Below are 7,099 nucleotides of genomic sequence, written 5' to 3'. Positions count from 1 at the left end.
AGAGAAAAAAATCCTCATTGCCACTTAAAGAGAAGACCCTTCCCTCCCCCGCCACCCCCACCCACAACTACCGGTTTTAGTCTTGGCAAAGCACTGCTGTGGATTGTCGTTGCCTTTTCTAGCGTGGCTAACTAGGAAATCTAAGACTCTATGACTCCCTCAGAGCCATTGAAGTCTTATTCTATCATCTCTTCTGAAGATCAACAAAGTCCAAGAATGGAACCTGGGACCTTCTGCTCTAAATACTTCAACAAAAACACTTGATGGTAAAATTACCTAGAAAATGCTTTTAAAGAGGTTGACAGATAAACAGATGTTCTTGGGTACCAAGACCTGAAGATTAATTACCAGGAACAGAATATATCCGTACGGAGAATTTGGATCATCAATCTTAACATGCCACTCAGAGATTGGTGTAATGGACACTAAATGGTTGCCTGATGTAAAAATAGTCAGTGACATTAACTGCAATTTTTCGTTGCAGACATTTAAAGAATGCAATTAAAAATGTAATAAATCAAACTTCCAAAATGCACAACTCTGACAGATTCTTAACTGAACCTACCTCTGTGGAAGCTCCTACAGTGTGGAAAAAACTTTCAAACAGATAGTTCACTAAGACTGTGATGCTGCTTGCAATAATAAAATGGTTCAAAACATATTCTGCATCCAATTCATGTCATAGAATCATAGAAACCCTACAGTGCAGAAAGAGGTCATCTGACCCATCGAGTCTGAACCGACCACAATTCCACCCAGGCCCTACCCCCTTATCCCTGCAAATTTACCTGCTAATCCATCGAACCTACATATCTCAGGACACTAAGGGACAATTTTAGCATGGTCAATCAACCTAACCTGCACATCTTTGAACAGTGGGAGGAAACTGGAGCACCTGGAGGAAACCCACACAGACATGAGGAAAATGTGCAAACTCCACACAGACAGGGACACAAGCTGGGAATCAAACCCAGGTCCCTGGAGCTGTGCAGCAGCAGTACTAACCACTGTGCTACCCTGTCGCCTGATGTAAAAATTATCATTATGGAATAATTATGGATACAGGTGAAAGAGAAGGTGATATTAACTACTGCTTATGGTCATCCTTCCACGTGACACTAGTTTATAATAGGGGAAACATAAGGGCAATTTTTGCTTTAATATGCAGCGCTGAGACACCAGCAGAAACCTGTCAACCTCTGCATTAAACTTAAGCATCTTACTAGGTTAAACAAGAGAAGTGAGGATCGATGGAGCTGAAGAATTGATTGTCTGGAAAATGTTTTGATGCTGAGAAACTTACAAATGCTGCTTTGCATGGGTGAAAAATGGGAAGATGATGGTGGTATGGTATTGTCACTGGTCTAGTAATCCAGAGGCCCAGGCTAATCCTCTGGGGACAAGGGTCCCCAGAAGGTTGCAAAATCTCACTAACTGTTCCGGCTGGAGACAATACACATCTCTTTAACCTGTGCTTAACCCTCTCTGCTCACATTGTCTGTACCTTTAAGACTTGATTACCTGGAAAGACTCACATTCCAACCATTATCTTGTAAGTTGAGTTTGTGTCTTTATATGCCCTGTTTGTGAACACAAGTCCTCACTCACCTGAAGAAGGAGCTTGAGGCTCCAAAAGGTGGTGCTGCCAAATAAACCTGTTGGACTTTAATCTGGCATTGTGAGACTTCTTATTGGACAAGGGTCCAACCAAAGTAGCTAGTGGAATTTATTTTTATGAACAATCTCAAATTTGTTCATTGAAATTAATAGCCAGGCAGTGTGTCTTATTGACTATTGTCCAGTGACTCTGATATCCATCATTATAAAGTGCTTGGAAAAAGTTAGTCATGGCACAAATCAATTCCAGCCTCCTAGAATGCTTGGATCCTCTACAATTCGCCTACTGCCGTAACACGTCCACAGCAGTTGCCAACTCTCTCACCCCTGGAACACCGAGATAACAAAGGCATCTATGTCAGACTCCTATTTATTGACTACAGTTCATCCTCCAACACTATTATTCCTGCAAAACGCAACTCCAAAGTCCATGGTTTGCGGCTGAGCTCCTTCCTCTGCAACTGGATCCCAGATTTCTCAACCCACAGAGTGCAATCAGGCAGGTAGAGGTTAGGCAACAACACCTGGTCCTCAATCATCCTCAACACTGGTATCCCACAAGACTGAGTCCTCAGCCTCTCACTATAATCCTCATAAACCTATGACTGGGGCCAAATTTCCCTCCAACTCGATTTTCAAATTTGCTGATGACACCATAATAGTGAGTCAGATCTCAAACAATGACGGGACAGAGTATAGGAAAGAGATGGAGAATATAGCGAAGTGGTGTGACGACAATAATCTCTCCCTCAATGTCAACAAAATGAAGGAAATAGTCATCAGCTTCAGGAAGCGTAGTGGAGGACATGCTTCCGTCTGCATCAATGGGAATGAATTAGAAATTGTCGAGCGCTTCAAGTTTTTAGCTGTTCAGATCACCAACAATCTGCCCTGATTTCTCCATGCGGATGCTGTAGTGAAGAAAGACCACCACCACCTCTACTTTCTCAGGAATCGAAGGAAGTTTTCCATGTCCACTACAATTTTCACCAACTTTTACTGAAGCACCATAGAAAACATTGTTTCTGGTTGTATCATGGCTTGGTATGCTTGTCCAAGACTGCAAAAAACTACAAAAGGTTGTGAACGAAGCCCAGTCCATCACTCAAACCAGCCTCCCATCCATTGACTCTGTCTACACTTCCCGCTGCCTCAGGAAAGTAGCTAGCATAATCAAAGACCCCATACACCCTGGACATACTCTCTTCCATCTTCTTTTGTTGGGAAAAAGATACAAAAGTCTGAGGACAGGAACCAACTGAATCAAGAAAGCTTCTTCCCTACTGTCATCAGACTTTTGAATGGACCTACCTCACATTAGTTGACCTTTTCCTGCATCCTAGCTATGACTGGAACACTACATTCTGCACTCTTTCCTTTTCTTCTCTAGGTACAGTATACTTTGTCTGTGTAGTATGCAAGAAACTATTTTTTTCACTGTATACCAATATGTGACAATAATAAATCAAGTCAAATCAAACCAAAGGAATTATGTAGATGGCCTCAGTAATAATGAGTGTGAAACTATCATCTATTGATGTAAAAAAAATCTGATTCACTAATGTTCTTTAGGGAAGAAAGTCTACCATTCAGTCTAGTCTGGCCTAGATATGGCTCCAAACCTGCACAATGTGGTTGGTTCTTAACCGCCCCCAGAAATGACCAAGTAGGCCACTCAAGGGAAATGAAGGATGGGCAACAAATGCTATCTTTACCCATGTTGCATGAAAGAAAAAACACTTTTTTGCTGACAGGACATGTTCCAAGAGTACATTTTCACTGCTTTTGAGATGACATGCGATTTGGGGGACCATATCTGCTGTACCTTGGATTCTTTCAATTTTGACCGCACTTCACAGATTTCCCTCTGCTCAGCATCACATGAGCCACTTGTGCAGCTCTACATTGGACTTCTGATGAGGGACAAGAATAGAAACAGCTGCAGGAGCAGCAGCAGTCTTCTCATCAGCTACCTGTCACTCTGCAGGTCAGAGGGGATGAACACGGAGCTCCAGCTTCCAGTAGGCAATGATTCAGCATGATGCTTGAGTCAGGGAATGAGTTTCCTGGACAATACTAAGCATCAGTGGTTCATGAGACTCAAACTTTCTTGGCAGGTGGTTGAAGACATCTTCAGACTCCTGAAACAAGCCCTCATTTCAAGAGGGCCAGATGCTTGCCAATCATGAAGCAAATCACCAGAGCCCTCAATTTCTTCAACTCTGGGCTCCTCAGGAGATTAGCTAGTGAAATCTACAGGATTTCACCATCTGCTGCCTAGATGTTCATCTTTCAGGACCAATGCCACATTCACAATGGGAGAACATGTGGATTTGCTGCAGTGGCTGTATTCTCACAGATGCAAGGTTTAATGAACAGCACATATGTGGCCATTAAGACACCCTCAGGTAAAATGGCAGTATCAATCAATCAAAAAAACTGCCACTCTATCAATGCTCAACTGGTGTGTAACTATCAAAAGATTAAACCTGACTATGTAAGATATTCAGGAGGCTGGCAATAATGCCTTCATTCTCTGTTAATCAAACCTGTCACAGATATTTTAATTAATTATTTATTATTGTCACACTTAGGCTTATATCAACACTGCAATGAAGTTACTATGAAAATCCCCTAATTGCCGCACTTGGGCACCTGTTTGGATACACTGAAGGAGAATTTAGCATGGCCAATGCACCTAACCAACATGAAAACCAGAGAACCCGGAGGAAACCAATGCAAACACAGGGACAACGTGCAGACTCTGCATAAAGAGTGACCCAAGACTGGAATCGAACCCGGGACCCTGGTGCTGTGAGGCAGCAGTGCTACCCACTGTGCCATCATGAACATCCAAACAGATTCAATCATAGCTCCCTTTGAGACAGGGGCTACCCTTGAAGGACGCTTGAAGGTAAAGAATGCTTCCATTCTGTCCATTGCTGGGTCTCATTAAATACCAAGATTTCAACTGGCAGGTATGGGTCTTCACACACCACCAACTTTGAGCAGCATGGAAAAATGATGCTAATGGCCTGGGTCAGTTAAACAGCCGCGGAAAAAGCCATTCCCGAAGTCTTGGGTTCTTGACCTAGTTGGTCCAAAGATTAAAATTTGCCTAATGCCATCAATCTGAGAGGGGAGAAAATTGGCAAAAGTTAAGAAAAAAGTAATCAGGAAATGATGAGTGAGTGAGTGGAATCGGCTGCCGTCGGTGGTGGTAGAAGCGAACTCGCTGGGGTCTTTTAAAAGACTTCTGGATGAGTATATGGGATCTAATGGGATTGGGAGTTACAGATAGTTCTATGACTTGGTAGGTATAAAATCTATGCTCCCTGGTTATTGACCCCTCTACAAAGGGGAAATGATTTTTCCTCACATCGTATGTCCCTCATAAATGCAGGCACCTCAATCAGATATCCCTTTAGCCTTCTCTACTCAAAAGAAAACAACCACAGCCTCGCTTCTCATAGCTGTTTCTCTCCTTCCCCATCTCCTGCCATCACGGGGCTATACTATGTCCTCAGTCTTTTACTATATTTATAAATGACTCAGAATGAAGAACCTCATAATAAAGTTTGTTGACTTGGTGTCACTGCTGCCTCACAGCGCCAGAGAGCCGGGTTCAATTCCAGCATAGGGTGATGTCTGTGTGAGGTTTGAACATTCCCCACGTGTCTGCGTGGGTTTCCTCCAGGTGCTGTGCTTTCCTCCCACAGTCCAAATATGTGTGAGCTAGATTGATTGGCCATGTTAAATTGTCCCTTAATGATAGGGGGATTAGGAGGGTAAATATGTGGAGTTACAGGGATAAGACAGGATCTGGGTGAGACTGGTGTTGACGCAGTCTCAATGGGCCAAATGGCCTCCTTCTGCACTGTAGATTCTATGACTCCATACGTATTATAACTGAGAGGGGAGCAGCAAGTTGCTGAAGATACTGATATATTAAGTGAGTGGTAGATGGAATTGAATTTGGAGAGACCACCCACCTTGGGAAGATGGATCAGAGTGTTTGCTAAATCAGGGGAGGCTGGGATCATACATATTCAAAGACTTAAAGCACAAGTTAACTTTGACCTTATTTCCATGGTTACAAGCACCGCGCGACCGTCTCCAAGGACACCGCTCAGCCCCACCTCCAAGCGCTCCCCATTGGCTAACGGCGACGCGGGCCGAAGGCCCGGCCTGTGATTGGCTAGTTCGGCTGTCAGTCAGGCCGCGGCGCCAATGGTTTGAGATGGAATTTGGCGGCGAAGCGCGGGCCTGAGCTGGAGAACATGGCGGCCCGGAGGGGAGAGTAACGGCAGTGGGGCCCAGGTAGGCCGGCAGGGAGGGGGATACATATCTTAAACAGCAGCCATAGAGGCTTCACACTGCAGACCAGCTCAACTCCAGCCGGAAAGGAGCGGGACCGGATCGACCTGGCCTCCTAACATGGTTCTATATTCATGGTGATGCTGAGTTGTGGGGTGGAGGTTAGCCAATAATTGATCGTTCCTTTGCCTACAGCTTGTGATAAAGAATTGAGTGGATCCTGACATTAGCTGTCTCTGTCATGATTGTGTGGCAAGGTAATGAACTCGGAACATTGCTCCAGTGCCATAACATTGCTCCACTGTTGTGGCAAGGATCTGGAAGTTTTTACCCTTAGTTGTTTAACTAGAAGTCTGCTCACTGACCATTTTAAGCTGTCAACAGAAGTGGCGGAGTGCTAATGACACCTTGGCTTGACTGAGTTTATCAAATACCTGTTGGGACAGTTATTGCAGCCCCTGGAATGTAGCAACAATGTAGCTGCTCAATACTTTCTGTCATTCAGTGAAATATCTGTGATCTGATGCAGTAGTGGCACAGTGGTATTGTTGCTGGACTAGTAATCCAGAAAACCAGGGTAATGCTCTGGGACCTGGATTCAAATTCCTTGGTTTATGGTAAAATTCAAATTTTTAAAAATCTGGAATCAAAAGCCTAATAAACCCAATGTTGTTTGTCCTAAAAACACACCTGGTTCAAGGGAAGGAAACCTGCCATCCTTCCCTAAATATCCTCCAGGTGCTCCGGTTTCCTCCCACAGTCCAAAGATGTGCAGGTTAGATTCATTGGCCATATTAAATTGACCCTAGTGCCAGTGAGATTAGCAGGGTAAATACATGTGGTTGTGGGAATAGGGCCTGGGTGAGATTACCAAATGGCCACCTTCTGCACTGTAGTGATTCTATGAAGTCTTATGACACCAGGTGGGCGTGGAATCCTCCTACTAATTATCATTTACCAGCCCCTCTCAGCCTTGTTAAACACCACCTGGAGGAAGCACTGAGGATGGCAAGGGTACAGAATGTACTTTCAGTAGGGTACTTCAATATCCATCACTAAGAATGTTTGGTAGTACCACTGCTGACCGAGCTGACTGCGACCTAAAGAACATAACTGCCAGACTGGGTCTGTGGCAGGTGGTACGGGAACCAACAAGAAGAAAAAC

The 7,099-nt window shown here is 44.2% G+C and overlaps 1 protein-coding gene across 2 annotated transcripts in view; it reads left to right on the top strand.

Moving 5' to 3' along the window:
* The first annotated feature begins 5,888 nt into the window (after nt 1-5,888).
* Nucleotides 5,889-7,099, top strand: part of pask (PAS domain containing serine/threonine kinase) — a 56,426-nt gene continuing 55,215 nt past the window's right edge. For both annotated transcript variants that reach the window (XM_080185322.1, XM_080185321.1), the window contains exon 1: nt 5,889-5,937. The gene's annotated coding sequence lies outside the window, so the exon portion shown is untranslated. The remainder of the gene's footprint in view (nt 5,938-7,099) is intronic.

The sequence above is a fragment of the Carcharhinus amblyrhynchos genome, chromosome 3 (assembly GCF_965287045.1).
Source record: "Carcharhinus amblyrhynchos chromosome 3, sCarAmb.v2.hapA, whole genome shotgun sequence".
NCBI lineage: Eukaryota > Metazoa > Chordata > Chondrichthyes > Carcharhiniformes > Carcharhinidae > Carcharhinus > Carcharhinus amblyrhynchos.
This window is presented reverse-complemented; position numbering and strand designations above follow the sequence as displayed.